This window comes from Panthera tigris, chromosome B4, assembly GCF_018350195.1.
Source record: "Panthera tigris isolate Pti1 chromosome B4, P.tigris_Pti1_mat1.1, whole genome shotgun sequence".
Lineage (NCBI taxonomy): Eukaryota > Metazoa > Chordata > Mammalia > Carnivora > Felidae > Panthera > Panthera tigris.
Genome location: NC_056666.1, coordinates 74372278 through 74392061, shown reverse-complemented (window position 1 = coordinate 74392061; position 19784 = coordinate 74372278). Strand labels below are relative to the sequence as shown.

The following is a 19784-nucleotide window of genomic DNA, read 5'->3' as shown; positions in this document are numbered from 1 at the left end:
CAAAGAGTTAAACATATAAAATGAAAGCAGGAAGAAGTTTATGTATTTATCTGATTTTAGGAAGAAGAAATATTTTCTAAGTATAAAATTAATGGAAGATACCACAGAGGAAATACTGACATGATTATATAAAAATCTAAAAGTTTTGTGCATTAAAGGATTAAGACAAGAGTGAAAAAGCAAACTGAGGAAAAATCTGCCAAAACAGTCTCAGAGTTATTTCAAAATTAAGAGTAAACCCCCAAATTAAGCAATATATAAATGAAAATAATGGTTAATATGTGAAAAAACAAGCTCTTCCCTTGACTATAATAACATTACAAAGTAAGTAATAATTTTTGACCTATCAAAGTAACAAAGATTATTTTTTAATAAAAACAGAGATAAGAGACTTCTATTTCCAGATAAGATAATCACTTCCATTCAACCTCTCCTATAAATAACAACCTTGGACTAAAATATATAAAACTACCAGAAGCCTCTAAAAAGCAGATAAAAGCAGGCAGACTGGCTCAGGGTCTCAGGACTTAGGGGACACGGTAGCTGCAAGTTCCTTGAGTTTTCTTTTTTGCCTCATATATATTCTGGACGCTAGAGCAGCCTAAAAACCAGAACTTCCAATGGCCCAGACAGGAAGAAAAAAAAAAAAAGGAGAAAATTCTATTCTGTCTAGCTATAGGACTGGCAAATAAGAAAGGGAGGACCATGGGATGGAATCTTTCCAATTTTTACCTATCCTATTGCAGGTGGTTATCCTCAAACTAGCAGCACTCCTTCCCCTCCTCACAACCAGTGAGGTGGCCCCTGAAAGGCAAACCCTATTTCAGCCTTCTACTCTATTCCAGGGAAGTGCCAATAAAGAGGCAGAGCAACTCCTCCTCCCCACTGTGCAGCAGTAGCAGATTCCGCATAACATAATCCTACAGCAACACTGTAGGGACTCAGCAGAATGGAGATAACAGAAGAAAGAGTCACTGAGCTTGAAGATAAAAAAAAAGTATTCAATATAAACAAGGGAAAAAAATGAAATGAGTTGAAAAATAGTCTTAGAGACCTGTAGGACAATATCAAAAGGAACAATATTCATGTCACAGAAGTTTCAGAGGGAGAGGAGAAAGAGACCGGAGCAGAAAAAATACATAATCATACATATATATAAAATAGTTGAAAATTACCCAAATTTAGTGAAAGGTATAAATTCACAGATCCAAAAAGCACAGCAAAACCCAAACAGATGAACTTAAAATTATAGTCAGACACATCACAATCAAACTACTTAAAAAACTGGAAGAAACAAACCTGAAAAGCAGACAAAGAAATACAAGACATTACATTAAGGGGAACAAAGACTCAAATCATGGCATTCAGGCCATTAGTTAGTGGAACATTTTTAAATGACCAATTATTGGTCCAGATGGCTTCTAAAATCCCTTCTGTGGGTTGCAAATTGAATATGGTGTTTGCATGTAATTGAATGGACAACTGTACACACACATGAAAAGGAGATACTGAATAATTCACTAAAGTGTACTACCTTCTCTGCATGAGAAGGATTAGAGAGAAAAAGAAAAGGCCTTACTGTTCCCTAGGGCACTGATTCTCAAAATGTAGTCCTTAAACCCCTGGGAAAGTCAAGACTTTCAGGGGAGTATCACGAGGTCAAAACTTTTCATAATAATCCTTAGAAACTATTTACCTGTGTTGACCTTGACTCCAATAGTGCAAAACCAATAGTGGGTAAAACTGCTGGCCTTTAAGCATGAATCAAGGCAGTGGCACCAAACTGTACTAGAAGACACTATATTCTTTACCACTACACACTTCTAGAAAAGAAAGGGAAGAAAAGTTTTACTTTAAATATCGTTGATGAAGCAATAAAAACTAATTTTATTAAATCCAAACCCTTGACTACCCTTTTTTTAATATTCTGTGTAGCAAAATATTTATTTTATATTTATTTTTATCTTTACTTTTTATCTTAAATATTTATTTAAAACTTTATATTATTTTTATTTATATTTATGACTGTATACCTAAACCAATTCTACTATGTACTATCCCAAAGAAAACAAGGTGAGCAACATTTCCCCTGCTTATTCTACCTTCGTCCTGTTCACGTCCTATACTGACCACGTAATGAGTCTCCTGCCTCTTCCCTTGCTGTAGAATATTTGTGTTCGGAAAGCCTCCATTTCTGAATCTGCTAAAATCGTTCTTCAAAAATTCGCAAACTTCACCACTCCAGAAGTGAAGGTTCACAAACAGACCTGGCAGGGATGCAGGCATAAGACTCGCCAGGGAGGTGGAGGGGCCCTCAGAATACCAGAGGAATCCAAATTAAAATGATGGTTCACAGATAACCTAATTCAGAGAGAGGGCACAGCCTCCCCAGGCTGCCCCGCCCTCTGACCTAGAAAACCCGGAACTCACGAGCTCAATAGTGGCCAAGCCCAGGAATTATAGTGGGCGGTGCTTCGCTGCAAGAACAAAACAAAACAAAACAAAACAAAACAAAACAAAACAAAACAAAACAAAACAAAACAAAACACAACACCTCAAACCTCCTCCCAGGAGCCTCCGCGCGGTGAGAAAAGCAAATGTTAGCCAATGAGAGCAGCTGTTCCGTGGCTTTCTCGCCCTATACCCCAAAGGCTGAAGGAAGGCGGCTCTTTAGAGCCAACGGGGAGTTATAAAGGACCTCGGTAGCTGCTGCCAGAGAGCTCCTGCCCCGCGTGGGATAAGAGGAACAAAAAAAGCTAAATAATAGTCAAAGGAGGAAATGCGACCATTATTAGGTAAGGCCGGGGAGCGAAAGGAACACTGAGAATGAAGGTTACTTTGTGAGGCTGAGGAGAGGAAAATGCTGGCCAAGTGGATGGAGGAAGAGACTCTTGGAGGTGGGAAAGAGTTGCTTGTGAAAGGTTTAGACCAGGCAGAGAACAGGTAACAAGGCATTTAGTCAGAAAGAATGGCATGGGCAGGGCCACAAGACGTTCTTTCTCCTGCACCTAGACCAGGTATTTCTGAATAGTCCACAAAATATATTCTTTCCCTTCCTGTGTTCACCTGCAAGTGTTTCCTTGTCCTCTGAAGAGCTTTCCTACTACAGGTGATGGTGTTTTGGAGTGATGGTGGGGCTCCAGAGCTGATGGCCTCAAGAAAGAATTCTTGAAAAGTCTTTGGTGCAAAAAGGTGATTTTATTAAAGCACAAGGACAGGATCCGTGGGCAGAGAGAGCTGCACTGGGGTTGTGAAGGTAACTGGTTACATACCTGCAGGTTGGGAGGGGTTTAGGGATAGAGTAAGTATCTAACGTATTTTGGAAGCAAGGTTTCCAGGACCTTAACAGGCTAGTGTTGTGAGGAAAACGCTATTTATTGCTGTTTAGTAAAACCTCAGTCACGAGACCGTTTAGATGTATATCAGAGGGCCATAAGCTTGGAGTGTGATTGCCAGCATATATCTTGGGGCAGTCGAGATAAAGGAAGTAGGCTTATAGGATGCTGGGGGGTAAGGATAATGTTAAGCCAAGATTCCCTTTTGCCCGTAGCAAAGCTCATCTAGGCAGCTGAGCTCCTAGAGGAAGATCACTCTGCCTGTTTCAAGGACTTGTCAACGGACTGTAGGCAATAAGGGAATTTAATTTGTCATTTGGCCTTAGTTTCCCACATCGCCATGGCAAGCACTTAAACTCCTTTCCTTTGTTCTTGGGTAGCCAGGAGTGTCTGAGGAATATCACATGTATCCCATCTGGGGTTGGAGGCTGGGGCGGGGGTGGGGTGGGGGTTGCTGTTAGCCTGTACTTTGCCAAGGGAGCTTGCCCCGTTTTCCCTCATCAGTCACTATGCTGTACATTACATACCCATGACTTATTTTATAACTGGAAATTTATTTCACCCATTTCACTGATCTATCCCACCCCCCACCTCTGGCAACCACCAATCTGTTCTTTGTGAGTTGGGTTTTTTCTTGTTTTTGTTGTTGTTTTGTTCTGTTTTTTTTTTTTAATTTATTTTTTAATATAATTTATTGTCAAATTGGTTTCCATACAACACCCAGTGCTCATCCCAACAAGTGCCCTCCTCCATGCCTATCACCCACTTTCCCCTCTCCCCCACCCTCCATCAATCCTGTTTGTTCTCAGTCCTTAAGAATCTGTTACAGTTTGCCTCCCTCCCTCTCTGTAACTATTTTTTCCCCTTCCCCTCCCCAATGGTCTTCTGTTCAGTTTCTCAAGCTCCACATATGAGTGAAAACATGGTATCTGTCCTTCTCTGACTGACTTATTTCACTCAGCATAATACCCTCCAGTTCCATCCCCATTGCTGCAAATGGCCAGATTTCATTCGTTCTCATTGCCAGGTAGTATTCCATTGTAAATATAAACCACATCTTTATCCATTTGTCAGTTGATGGACATTTAGGCTTTTTCCATAATTTGCTATTGTTGAAAATGCTGCTATAAACATTGGGGTACAAGTGCCCCTATGCATCAGTATTCCTGTATCCCTTGGGTAAATTCCTAGCAGTGCTATTGCTGGGTCATAGGGTAGACATATTTTTAATTTTTTGAGGAACCTCCACACTGTTTTCCAGAGCGGCTGCACCAGTTTGCATTCCCACCAGCAGTGCAGGAGGGTTCCCGTTTCTCCACATCCTCACCAGCATCTATAGTCTCCTGATTTGTTCATTGTAGCCGCTCTGACCGGCATGAGGTGGTATCTCAGTGTGGTTTTGATTTGTATTTCCTGATGAGGAGTGACATTGAGCATCTTTTCATGTGTCTGTGGGCCATCTGGATGTCTTCTTTGCAAAAGTGTGTATTCATGCCTTCTGTCCATTTCCTAACTGGATTATTTGTTTTTCGGGTGTGGAGTTTGGTGAGTTCTTTGTAGATTTTAGATACTAGCCCTTTATCTGATATGTCATTTGCACATATCTTTTCCCATTCCGTCAGTTGCCTTTTAGTTTTGTTGATTGTTTCCTTTGCTGTGCAGAAGTCTTTTATCTTGATGAGGTCCCAATAGTTCATTTTTGCTTTTAATTCCCTTGCCTTTGGAGAGGTGTCGAGTAAGAAATTGCTGCGGCTGAGGTCAAAGAGGTTTTTGCCTGCTTTCTCCTCTAGGGTTTTGATGGTTTCCTGTCTCAAATTCATGTCCTTCATCCATTTGAGATTATTTTTGTGTATGATGTAAGAAAGTTGTCTAGTTTCATTCTTCTTCATGTTGCTGTCCAGTTCTCCCAAAACCATTTGTTAAAGAGACTTTTTTTTCCAGTGGATACTCTTTCCTGTTTTGTCAAAGATTAGTTGGCCATACATTTGTGGGTCCAGTTCTGGGTTCTCTATTATATTCCATTGGTCTATGTGTCTGTTTTTGTGCCAATACCATACTGTCTTGATGATTACAGCTTTGTAGTAGAGGCTAAAGTCTGGGATTGTGATGCCTTCCACTTTGGTTTTCTTCTTCAATATTACTTTTGCTATTTGGGATCTTATGTGGTTCCATACAAATTTTAGGATTGTTTGTTCTAGCTTTGAGAAGAATGCTGGTCAATTTTGATTGGGATTGCATTGAATGTGTAGATTGCTTTGGGCAGTATTGACATTTTAACAATATTTATTCTTCCAATCCATGAGCATGGAATGTTTTTCCATTTCTTTGTGTCTTCTTCAATTTCCTTCATGAGCTTTCAATAGTTTTCAGCTTACATGTCTTTTACATCTTTGGCTAGGTTTATTCCTAGGTATTTTATGGTTCTTGGTGCAATTGTAAATGGGATCAGTTTCTTGATTTCTTTTTCTGTTGCTTCATTATTGGTGTATAGAAATGCAGCCGTTTTCTGTACATTGATTTTGTACCCTGCAACTTTGCTGAATTCATGTATAAGTTCTAGGAGTCTTTTGGTGGAGCCTTTTGGGTTTTCCATGTAGAATATCATGTCGTCTGCAAAAGGAAAGTTTGACTTCTTCTTTGCCAATTTTGATGCCTTTTATTTCATTTTGTTGTCTAATTGTTGATGCTAGGACTTCCAACACTGTGTTAACTAACAGTGGTGAGAGTGGACTTCCCTACTGTGTTCCTTATCTCAGGGGGGAGCTCTCAGTTTTTCCCCATTGAGGATGATATTAGCTGTGGGCTTTTCATATATGGCTTTTATGATGTTTAAGTATGTTCCTTCTATCCCAACTTTCTTGAGGGTTTTTATTAAGAAAAAAAATGCTGTATTTTGTCAAATGCTTTTTTTACCTCTATTGACAGGATCATATGGTTCTTATCCTTTCTTTTATTAATGTGATGTATCACATTGATTGATTTGTGGGTATTGAACCAGCCCTGCAGCCCAGGAATGAATCCCATTTGATCATGGTGAATAATTCTTTTTATATGCTGTTGAATTTGATTTGCTAGTATCTTGTTGAGAATTTTTGCATCCATGTTCATCAGGGATGTTGGCCTGTAATGCTCCTTTTTTGCGGGGTGTCTGTCTGGTTTGGGAATCAAGGTAATGAGGGCTTCATAGAATGAATCCAGAAGTTTTCCTTCCATTTCTATTTTTGGAACAGCTTGAGAAGGATAGGTTAACTCTGCTTTAAATGTCTGGTAGAATTCCCCTGGGAAGCCATCTGGCCCAAGACTCTTTTTTGTTGGGAGACTTTTGATAACTGATTCAATTTCTTCACTAGTTATGGGTCTGTTCAAATTTTCTATTTCTTCCTGTTTGAGTTTTGGTAGTGTGTGGGTGTCTAGGAATTTGTCCATTTCTTCCAGGTTGTCCAGTTTGTTGGCATATAATTTTTCATGCATTCTCTGATAATTGCTTGTATTTCTGAGGGATTGGTTGTGGATAAATCCATTTTCATTCATAATTTTATCTATTTGGGTCCTCTCTCTTTTCTTTTTGAGAAGTCTGGCTTTGGGTTTATCAGTCTTGTTTATTTTTTCAAAAAAACAACTCTTACTTTCATTGATCCGTTCTACTGTTTTTTTTGGATTCCATATTGTTTATTTCTGCTCTGATCTTTATTATTTCTCTTCTTCTACTGAGTTTGGGGTTTCTTTGTTGTTCTGCTTCTAGTTCCTTTAAGTGTGCTGTTAGATTTTGTATTGGGGATTTTTCTTGTTTCTTGAGATAGGCCTGGATTGCAATGTATTTTCCTCTTAGGACTACCTTTGCTGCATCCCAAAGGGTTTGGACTGTTGTGTTTTCATTTTCATTTGTTTCCATATATTTTTTAGTTTATTCTTTAATAGCCTGGTTGACCCATTCGTTCTTTAGTATGATGTTCTTTAACCTCCATGCATTTGGAGGTTTTCCAAAATTTTTCCTGGGGGGGATTTCAAGTTTCATAGCATTGTGATCTGAAAGTGTGATCTCAATTCTTTTGTATTTATTGAGGGCTATTTTGTGAACCAGTATGTGATCTATCTTGAGGAATGTTCCACATGCACTCAAGAAGAATGTATTTTCTGCTGCTTTTGGACAAAAAGTTCTAAATATATCTGTCAAGTCTATCTGGTCTAGTGTATCATTCAGGGCCATTGTTTCTTTATTGGTTTTCCATCTAGATGATATGTCCATTGTTGTAAGTGGAGTATTAAAGTCCCCTGCAATTACCACATTCTTACTAATGAGATTGCTTAGATTTGTGATTAATTGTTTTATATATTTGGATGCCTTGAATTTGGTGCATAAGCACTTAAAATTGTTAGGCCCTGTAATTATTATATAATGCTCTTCTTCATCTCTTGTTACAGTCTTTAGTTTAAAATCTAGTTTGTCTAATATAATTATGGTTCCAGCTTTCTTTTGACTTCCAGTAGCACATCAAACATTTTTTAATGGACAAGACTAAACTATCGTAACTATGGATGCATATTTGTGTGATAAAATTGTATTTTAAAAAAGCAAGGAGTGATTACTTTAAAAGTCATGTGAGCATTTACATATGGGGGAAGAGAGAGGATTATTACTGGGACAAGGTTAATAGAATTTCTGGAGTGAGGTGCACAGTTCTATTTCTTCACCTGGGTTTCTCCTACTGGAGTCCATGAGGTACCAGTTTATTGTCTTCTACACTTGCCTAGTTATAGTTAGTCATATAATTCATGCTAATTGAATTAATGTAATTCATAGTACAGTCTCAAGACATCTCACACTAAGGACAGAAAATCCTTACAAGATGGAAAGACGCTGAATTTTCCTGTCACCTATTGCACCCCTAGTGTTAGTGGGTTTTAATGTCTGAGGGCACTTATATGTGTGTTTAATAGGGAGGGGTAATACTCATAGTGACTTGTGTCTTAATTTTTAATAGTAAAGTTATAAACTTTATATTCAACTTGGATTTTTTGTAAACGTTTATGTTTATTTCTTTTGAGATTTAGTGCTCATTTAGTTTATAAATTTAACAAATTAAATTTCCTTAAATATTGAACACCATTTACAAACTTTCTCTCCAGCATTAAACCCTGTTATACACTGAAAGGATTCTGAACCATTTATTTGTCCTGAAATTACACCATCTTTCTCTTTCATATAATTCTTATGTGTGTCATGGCTACCATTTTGTAGTCCTATTGATATTTACTACCTTCAGAAGTAAATTGTTCCCCTGACTACCATCCGTCAGGGTTCCTTTCCTCCTATGTAGGGCCCCTCCAATCAGAGTAAACATTAATTATCACTAGGTCACCTGTGATGGACCTTTAGCTGGTCAGTGTAAATTCAGTAGAATAATTTGCCTTAAAAAATACTGTGCTTACTGATATACTCAAATGCCTAGATATTGCAATAACAATATTCTTATCCACAGTGACCAATTATTTTTTTTCTTCCTTTTCTTCAAACCTTTTTTTGGCTCACTTTCTTCCTTTTAACATCATTGACTGAGCCCAGTGGCTTAAATTGTAGCTGTAACTTCAACACTGGGGGACACTGAGGCAGAGTTGCCATTACTTACAAAGCCTGGCTTGCTCTTTTGTAGCGGTTAAGATTTATGGACTCTGAAGTCTGGCAAACTTGGGTTTGAATCGCAGCACTAACACTTATTTGCTGTGTGATCTTGGGCAAGTGATTTCACTTCTCTCAATTTCATCCATAAAATTTGGATATTATGAGGAATAAATAAGGCTGATATTTCTAGAGCATTTAGTGCTTTATTGACAATGTTGTTGTAGCTTAAAGCAAAATATAGTACTTACCTTGGTTCTTAATATCCTCTTTCTTATTTCCACATGTAGAAATCAGGAATCCTCCTCTACTTTGAGATGAATATCAAAATACACCTCTTCATGAAGTTGTCCTGATTCCCTTAATATAACCTTTGCATCTTCTTAAAATCCATGCACTTTGTGCCTCATTAGTGTACTTATTTTGTATCCTCAATGGATTATAAGCTCCTTTGCACAAATACTCCCTAAAACCTAAAATATCACTTTGCATATAGCATAGGCAATAATTGGTGAAATAAACCCGCAGTTACTTATCATTAATGCTACTGTCAGTGTTCTTCAGCCAAAGGCTGCAGGAACACCTGCAGTTAAACAAGTTGGATCTTTTACTCACTCATAGCAAGAGAGAACATGTACCACAAGGAGCTGTGGAGTGTCTCAGTAAGAGGATGTTAGAAAGAATTTATTTTGGGATTTGGGCTTTGGTTTGGTAATTTGGGGGAGAGTCTGAGGAAGTGGAGGTTTTAGGCTTGGTGGTTCTAAAAATCAAGGCAACACTATGATTGGGTATTAATAAATTTTATCTATGGGGAGCATAAACTAGGGCAGAGGCAAAGATGTAATTGGTAAAGAAGTAGCATTAATTCATTTAGTTGAAAGGGAGATGTTTGGCATTGTGGGTTGTACAAGGTGTCTGAAGTGGATATCCTTGTGAGATTATGTCCAAATGGAAGACACCATAGCTTATCTGTGAGTGTCAAAGCAGTTCCTGGATATTAGAGGTAGTTAGTTATTTCTTTCTCACTACATTCCATTTGTGGAAATCCCACACATTTGTTGTTTCTCAGTCAAGAATTACAAAAGGTAATTTTGCATTGCTCTTGGTGTTGAACTCTAAGATTCAGGCTATCACAAATGTCTCTAATTGGTCTTGGGCCTAAGAAGAAGTTTTCCTTTTGAGTAGTGATTGGGACCTTTCTTTTCCCCTCAAAATTTAAGAACTCCTTGATACACACATAGAAATATATTATTGCCCTTGAAAAATTAACCATGATCATAATATAAAGGCTTTGAAGTCAGACCATCTGGGTTCATTTTCCAACTCTGACACCTTTCTACACTTGTGATTTTTAGAAAGTTATTTAATTTCTCTGCTCCTTAGGTTTCCTTATTTTAAAAATAGGTTTAATACTACCTATGATACATTGTTGAAATCATTATATACCTTATTAAATCCACTGGAAAATAAGTCCAATGACTGCAAGGATGGTTCCATATTCACAGATCAATCAACATGATACACCACATTAATAAAAGAAAGGATAAGAACCATATGATGATTTCAATAGATGCAGTAAAAGCATTTGACAAAGTACAACATCCATTCATCATAAAAACCCTCAACAAAGTAAGGATAGAGGGAACATACCTCAACATCATAAAGGCCACATATGAAAGTCCCACAGCTAATAATCATCCTCTATGGGGAAAAACTGAGAGTTTTTCCTCCACAGTCAGGAAAAAGACAGGGATGTCCACTCTCACCACTGTTATTTAACATAGTGCTAGAAGTTCTAGCTTCAGCAATTAGACAACAAAAAGAAATAAAAGGCATCCAAATGGGTAAAGAAGTCAGACTTTCACTATTTGCAGATGACATGATACTCTATGTAGAAAATCCAAAAGACCACACACACACACACACACACACACACACACACACACACACACAAACCTTACTAGAACTGATACACAAATTCAGTAAAGTCACAGGATACAAAATCAATGTACAGAAATCTGTTGCATCTCTATACACCAATAATGAAGCAGCAGAATGATAAATTGAAAAATCAATCCCATTTACAAGTGTACCAAAAAACCATAAGATACTTAGAAATCTAACCAAAGAGGTAAAAGATCTGTACTCCAAAAACTATAAAATACTTATGAAATAAAGTGAAGATGACACAGAGAAATGGAAAAACATCCCATGCTCATGGACTGGGTGAACAAATATTTTTAAAATGTCTATATTATTCAAAGCAATCTACACATTTAATACAATCCATATAAAAATACCACCAGATTTTTCACAGAGCTAGAATTTGTTAGCCAAAGCAATCTTGAAAAGCAAAGCTGGAGGCATCATAATTCCAGAGTTCAAGTTATATTACAAAACTCTAGTAATTCAGCCAGTATGGTACTGGCACAAAAACAGACACAGAGATCAATGAAAAAGAATAGAAAACCCAGAAATGAACCCACAAATATATGGTTAACTAATCTTCAACAAAGCAGGAAAGAATACCCAATGGGAAAAAATCTCTTCAAAAATGGTGTTAGGAAAACTGGACAGCAACATGCAGAAGAATGAAACTGGACCACTTTCCTACACCATACACAAACATAAATTCAAAATGGATGAAAGATCTAAAATGTGAGACCTGAAACAATGAAAATCCTAGAGGATAACACAGGCAGTAACCTCTTTGACATAGGCTATAGCAATTTTCTTACTGACATGTCTCTGGCAGCAAGGTAAACAAAATAAAAAACTATTGGAACGTCATCAAGATAAAAAGCTTCTGCACAGTGAGGGAAACAATCCACAAAACTAAAAGACAGCCTATGGAATGGGAGAAGGTATTTGCAAATGACATATCTGATAAAGGATTAGTATCCAAAATCTATAAACAACTTACCCAAATTCAAAACCCAAAAAGTAAATAACGCAGTTAGGAAATGAGCAGAAGACATGAATAGACATTTTTCCAAAGAAGACATCCAAATGGCTAACAGACACATGAAAAGATGCTCAACATCACCTGTCGTCAGGGAAAGGCAAATCGAGAGTGCAGTGAGCTATCACCTCACACCAGTTAGAATGGCTAAAATCAACACAGGAAACAACACATGTTGGCAAAGATGCAGAGAAAGGGGAACCCTCTTGCACTGTGGGTAGGAATACAAACTGGTGCAACCACTCTGGAAAACAATATGGAGGTTCCTCAAAAAGTTAAAAATAGAACTACCCTAGGACTCAGCAATTGTACTACTACGTATTTACCCAAAAATACTGATTTGAAGGGATACATACACCTGAATGTTTATAGCAGTATCGTCAACTATAGCCAAATTATGGAAAGAGCCCAAATATCCATCGACTAATGAATGGATAATGTGGTATATATACACAATGGAATATTACTCAGCCATCAAAAAGAAATCTTGCCATTTGCAATGATGTCGATGGAGCTAGAGAGTACTATGCTAAGTAAGTCTGTCAGAAAAAGACAAATACCATATAATTTCACTCATGTGGAATTTAAGAAACAAAACAGATGAACATAGGGGGAAAGAAAGAAAAAGGCAAACCAGAAAAGTCTCTTAACTATAGAGAACAAACGGAGTTAGTGGAGGGGAGGTGATCAGGGAGATAGGTTAGATGGGTGGTGGGTATTAAGGAGGGCACTTGTGATGAGCACTGGGAGTTGTATTTAAGTGGTGAATCACTAAATGCTACACCTGAAACAAACAAACAAAAACCCCAATAAGACAAGAATCTTCTCTGACTTGTTAACCACCCTATTCTCAACTAGTATTGTGCTGAGAAGCACACACTAGGTGTTCAATAAATACTGGTTAAATGAATGATTATAAAGTACTTACAGCCTTGCAACATATTAGGCATGTAAAAAGTTTGGCTATAATATATATTATTATCATCACTATTATTATTCTCCTAACAGTGTTATCTCCTAACACTCTCAAGAGCTGTAACATTAACCTAGTTATAATACTGTTTGGATCCAGTCATATTACAGCAACTGTGCTTTGCTTGTATCTTCTAATTGGTTCTAAACTCTTGAGTATATTCATAGGCTTTCTACCATCAAGTTTACCTGTCATCATAGTGTTATACAGTGAACTCCTTCAGCCAACCTACTGAAGCCCTTATTCTTATCTCTCTCTACAAAATCACTTCAAAGTCTATGTGGCAATTTCATTTGGAGCCTAATCCTTACCACACTGTAACCTTGAGATATGCCTGAGTCCTGTTGTCCTCACTTGTCTTTAGCACTTGATCCTTCTTGAACTTGCTCCTTTGTTACATTTTTCATTCTCTTCTTTATGGTGGAGTTACTTGGATAAGGTCAGATGAGATCTGCAACTATGGAATACACTTTCGTCAAAATTTAAGAAGGGCTTGTTAGGCTTTGGTCTTTTTGCAGTGAGAACAGGATAGGCCTAGAGTTTGATCTTCTGAAAGTTCTGTGTTAATTATTAAATAATGGCTCATTGTGAGAGGAAGTGATATATTTGGTTTTGGGCACTCTTCATTTGAGTTAATAAAAGGAGATATTCCAGAAGAAAGTGGAAATATTAAAATTAACCTTCAGTGAAAGTTAAGTCAATAGAAACAGTTTAAATATTTTATTGAATAGATTATACATCCTATGAATTTATTATACATTCCTCCCTGACCTTATTCTTCTTCAAACCTTGCCCAAACCATGACACTCTCTGGCAAAGTCCAGAATTGTAAGAAAGCTCAGGAATGGAGTAAGGCTCAGGAATAAAATAAAAGGGCCTGATGCTCACATTACTCGGTAATTAAAAATAACAAGAGCTTTTTAAAGCAGTATTAACATGTCACCAAGGTCACTAAATCAGTTTAGAAGGCTGGCAACACTTGTACATAAGAGTAACCAGACTCCCCCTTGCAAGCCCTCATAGAATTTTAAAATAAGTCAGAGAGTCTGGGTACTTTTAGAAAATCTTGCATTCCCATATGAGCTCTTTTCTGTATAGGTACTGTATTTTGACAATCATTTGGCCAAGTCAGCTAGTCTGGATTAGTGCCTGCTAATATACCTATTACAATATTCCAGAGTTTATTTGATTATGCCCCTTTGACAGTTTTTACTATTACAAACATGCTACAGTAAGTCTCTCTTTATATTCCTCTTTGTGTACATGTGCATATAATTCATTAGGAGAGATCTCTAGAAATGGAATTCCTGGTTGAAGGGTGTATGCATACAATGTCTTGGTAGGTATTGTCAAATTGCTCTCTGAAAGGGCTGAACCGATTTAAATTAATGCCAATAGTGTTTTACTGTTTTAATTTGCATTTTCCCATTGGTGCAGTTGAACATCCTTTCATGTGTTTAATTTTTCATTTGTATTTCTTTTGTGAATTGTTTCTATTTTTCTGTAATGTTTTATATTGTTTTATTATTGACTTGTAGAAGGTCTTTACATTCTACAAGAAAGAAAATGACAGAATGTCAGATAGAAGCTAGCCTATAACTAGAACCTAGGCCCAGAAGTTCCCTACTTAATAGAAACAATTTCAGAGAACACCTACATCAAACAAGGCTATTTGTGACTCTGTTGGAGCAAGACAAAAATACTACCAGTCTGTAATCATGTCTGAGCACAGATAAAAATAACACTGTGCAAATTACAAAAAAATGACCAAACATCCCCTTCTCCCAGCTAATACAAGGGCCTGCTACTGCTTAATCAATTACAGTTTCAGCTCTATTCAAGTCCTCCCACCTCTGGATAATTAAATTATCCAATCATGGAATTGCCCCACGTTCTGGCAGACTCTCCCCAAACTTAACACAAGCCCAAATCACAAGCCAATTCCTCTTAATCCACTCTTAACCCCCCACAGGTTCCCCATGGTGCATAGTCTCTCTTGCTGCAGCATGTAAAAATCCGACTCTGCTTACCTACAGGTTTCCTGGCACTTTTGGCTGGTGGACACAAACCTCTAGATATTGATTGCTCTCATTCATGACACAGATACTTTCCCCTTGTCTTTCTGTTATCTCTTAACCTTGTTTATGGTATCTTCTATTATTGATAAGTTGCTAATTTTATGTTGTCTGTTTTATCAGTCTTCTCCTTTATGGCTTCTTAGTTTTGTGACTTGTTTCCCTGCCTTAGGTCATAAAAATAGTATCCTACATATTTTTAAAGTTGTTTTTATTGTTTCATTCTTTAATCCATCTGGGATTTAACTTTGTGTGTAGATAATGAAGGCTGAAGTTCTTTCCAAATCTAGGGACACTTTAGGACTTTATTCACACCCATCACTTTCTCTGGGTCGCTTTCCTTGACTCTTTCTACCTCTCCATTTCAACAGTATGGGTTAGGAGTCATTGTGTTTTGTTCCCATAGCACACATCACAACAATCATCACTTGTCTTAGACTAGTTTGCTTGAAAGCAAGGGCAGCATTTATTTGTTTTACTTCCATGTCTAGTATGTTGCCTACACAGTAGAAGTTTAATATTTATCAACTGACCGCCTATTCTCCTTACTTCATCTCCTGGAGAGCAAAGGCCAGATCTTATTTGGTGGGCCTTTATCGGTGTATTTGAGATTTGATTTGAGAATGAAAGAAACCAGAAATTGTAGTCCTTGGGTTGTTGCCGTGGCAATGGGGCGGGTTTTTCAGGTCTGCACCCTCAGTTATGCTTTCCAATGGCTAAGAAACTGACTGCTTGCCTCACTCCCTTTCATAATTTTCTCCCCACCTATTTACACTTAAAACTAAAATTATGCAAACTGCATAAATAATTTCCGGGCAGTTTTGCAAAATCCCTTTCCTGGGAGATCTGGCTCCCTCTTGCATTAAGGCTGAGGGGACATAACGTAGTGGACTCCTGTCCTCCAGGTACCACAGGCATCAGGACCAAGGGACCATGCGGGGTCCCGAGGCTACCGCAAGAGGTGCTGGAGAAAGATTAGGTGCCAAGAGTGGGTAAAAGCCGAAAGTACCTACCTTTTGAGTACTTTCCCATATTCTGAAGGCTGGGTGAGTCTAATCTGAACCATCCGATGGGTCAGAGCATGCACGCCCCCTTGGTGGGGAGGGGGAATCTGCAGACGGAAGTGGAGCCGTAGCTTGTGGGGAATGTAGTCTCAGGGCTTCTTAAATGGGACTAGGAGGCCACTCAGCCCCAGGACTGTCTCAGTCATTTGCCTCAGAAGGAAGAGTCTGTTGTGCTCCTTATTAATGAGACATAGAATAAGAAATGGGTGAGATGATGGCTACAGACAATCTGGGGTAGAAGTTGACAGATTCCTAAATTTCACCCTCCTGAAGATCAGGGGCTGCTCTCCTTCAGTTTCTTTCTTTGAAACTGCTGAGGGTTCCAGAAACCGACTAGGAGTTTTATTTTGCTCACCTAAGCATTGGAGTGAGGGAGTGAGGTTGTGTTTGGTTTCTGTTTCTTTTTCCCCGGAGAGTGCTAATGGGAAAACTCAAGTCTGTGAAGATGCTTAGCACAGTGCTTGGCACAAAGAAGTCAGTAGGTTTGTGGCCTTTGTGGAACCTAATATGGTAAAGGCCTCTGAGGGTAAAAGTGATCACCCATTATGGGTACCGACTTGAAGGGAAGAAATATATGGTTTGGGTCAGAGGATCTATGGGTCTGTCCTTTCCCATTGCTTGACTCCCCATAGTAGCTCTTGAACACTCCCTCATTTCACTGAAGAAAAAAACCGAGAGATAATGAGCTCAATCAAGCTCCTACCATGACATAGCAACAGCATTGAAACTAGTACCCAGGGCTCATTCTCCAATGACTTACCTACAGGCAAGCCAATGAGGTGTGGAGATCAGCTTCTCACACTTCTGAGAGTGAATAAAGGCTAGAGAGGTAGTGTCAGGGAAAAGTGTCGTCAGAATTCTGGCTTTCTGCCTAGACAAATGGATGTCCCTACATCTGGGGAGTTTCTTATGTAAGTTGGCTCTACAAAGTAAGTTTACCTTTCCCATGAGCTTTGGGTTGTGAGGAATAACTGAATCTCCAGTGATAAGGAGCCTGGGACCCATGAAATTGGTAAAGTAGACATATTCAAATGTGTCCTATGCTCTAACCTAAGCTGTATTATCCCTTCTATTTTATGTCCCCTCTTCCTTGTAGTGATTATTATTATTATAAGTTCTAAGCTAACCTATGAGAGGCACCTGGGTGGCTCAGTTGGTTGGGTGTCCGACTTCGGCTCGGGTCATGATCTAGCGGTTCGTGGGTTCGGGCCCCGCTTCAGGCTCTGTGCTGACAGCTCAGAGCCTGGAGCCTGCTTTTGATTCTGTGTCTCCCTCTCTTTCTGCCCCTCTGTCACTCATGCCCTATCTCACTTTCTCAAAAATAAATAAACATTAAGCTAACCTATGAAATGATAGAGTTAGAGGATTTTATTATTTTCTTCTTAGATACCTTCAGAAATTGAATTCCTAATTCAATGATAATCAGCAGCATGGGATTTGGAAAAAGCAGAGGTCTTAGCCTTAGGAAAGCCTAGACTCAAGTCCCAGCTTGATCATTAAATCTGACATAAATTACTTCTCTGAGTTTTCTTATCTATTAAATGGGAGTACTGATACTTCATCAGGCTGGGGTCGAATACACATGAGATTTTTATCAGAGTAAAGCACTTAACACATGGTGAAGGGTACATGGGTTCAAGGATTTTGAGCTTCAGGTCCCCAAATGTCCCTGAGTTGTGTTTGAAAAAGTATAAAAGTAAGAAACATAAAAAGAAGTGTTTAGAGGAAGTTCTGGGGAAAATCTCTTTTCTGAGGGAATGGTTAGCAGGAGGTGTGTAGTCAGAATTTGGAATGCCAGCATGTAAATTAAGATGGTGTTTAATTTCCATAGAGTTCCTGTATATGCCAGGCTGGACTTCTGAGAGTCCGTATCTATTTTCTTAAAAGATGGCTTTTCCCCTGGCCTACAGTTGTCCTCCAAGCTAGATAATGGCCAGGCATTGGAGACAGAAGAGTAACCTGTGTTGTAACTCAGGAACATCCTCCCTGGAATCAGGAGTTCAGCATAAATGGGGGCTCTTTCGGCCCAAATATTTCTTTCCATAGCTTCTTTGAATTAGCTCTGACTCAATTCTGGCAGTTATGCCTTGAGGGGTTGAAGTCAAAATTACACCAAGGAACACATACTGGAAGGACAGGAGCAGATTCTTAATGTTCTGCCCAAGGATATCTAGGTATGTGTTCAGTAGCACAGTCCAAAAATTGATGAGGATTTGTAACCATGACATAAGAGAAAGCTTGCAGAAAGAGTCCTGGAAGTTCACATAGTAGGTGAGATAGGGCACTTGGGTTATCCACGAGAGAGGGAATCTAGAAGGGCAGAGTTGAAGAGAAGGAATAGAGCTCATTGGCTCTTGGTTTCCCATAAGGACACACACAAATTAAGTATGTGGAATACTGGAAAATATTCTTGAGGATTTTCTTCCAAAAAGGAAAACAACAAGCAGCAGTGAGGAAGAGATTTATGTATCTTTGGGCCAGTATCCTTGCTGTGTGTTACAAGATTTGTATTTCTCTTGGGCCTCTAATCTTTTTAGAGAAGTTTGTGATTCTTTCCTAAGGCCCTATACCTCTAATTTTAATTTGTCTCTTTGCTTATAGTTATCAACTACTGTAGCATAGCAGAGGTCATGATGGGAATACATGAAACTAGAAGGCATGAATACAGGACAACAAAGTTGAGTAGAGATTGGAAGGTCCTTCTTCTAACTCTCAGTACCCTATATCTCAGGAGATCCTAGCTTTAGGTTTAGGCCAAAGTCTTTTGGAAATTTATTTAATATCCCTAATAACCCCTGAAAACAGGACTCTATTTTCTCTTTCCCCTTCTCTTTTCCTCAGGTCTATGCATCTCAAGCCAGTTTTCCAAGAAGTCTTAACCCTGAATTCTATAGCAACAAGGAATGGTCTTCAAGTCTAAATACAGAAATAGGACCAGAAACTCGATGGAATTGGCATTACTGACTTCCCCAGTACAGAAAACTAAACCATAATTTGAAGAACTTTCCTAAGAAGAGGAGTCACAGTATCTGTATCCCAGATTGGAGGAATAGGGAAAGTCCAGGTAAGTGAGTAGAAATGTCTGTTATTTAAGCCCAATATAGACAGAAAACAGGTTATGACCTTTCTCCTTCTCCCCTCAACCCAAACTTCTTACTCTCACTTTCTGAGAAGCAAATTCAGTTTGGGACCATCCTAGGGCAGAGCAATAGATGGTCTTGAAGGCAAACTATCTTTCTAGAATCAATTTTATGGAGAACAGATCTAGATTTCAAATCAAGGATGAAAAACACATAAAAAATACATTTCAGTTTTCATTTTCCTAGTAATATTACCTTTGGGAAGATAGACCCTATTGTAATGAAGAAAGTAAGAATATTCCTTATTTCTAATTACTTTCTTCTTCTCTAGATCACTCACCTTCCTAGTTTCCTTCTCTTCCTGATGATAGTAATTCTAGAGACCGAAAGATGGTATACCCAATTTTCTTACAGTCAGGTCCTAAGTAAGTTTTTCTTTTTTTTTTCCCTTTTTTTCAAATAACATCTTTTATTTTTTTTCTTCCAAGATTTTATTTAAATTCAAGTTATTTAACATATTGTGTAGTATTTGTTTCAGAAGTAGAATTCAGTGATTCATCACTTATATATAACACCCAGTGCTCATCACAAGTGCCCTCCTTAGGGTTCCTGGATGGCTCAATCGGCTAAGGGACTTGATTTTGGCTCAGGTCATGACATCACAGTTGTGAGATCAAG

The 19784-nt window shown here is 38.3% G+C and overlaps 1 long non-coding RNA gene across 1 annotated transcript; it reads left to right on the top strand.

Annotated features, from left to right (window-relative positions):
• Positions 1-2420: 2420 nt before the first annotated feature.
• On the top strand, positions 2421-19526 carry LOC122240342. The gene is made up of 3 exons (XR_006219927.1): positions 2421-2795; positions 18868-19090; positions 19438-19526. It is a non-coding gene; the product is annotated as an uncharacterized LOC122240342 (long non-coding RNA).
• Positions 19527-19784: the final 258 nt, after the last annotated feature.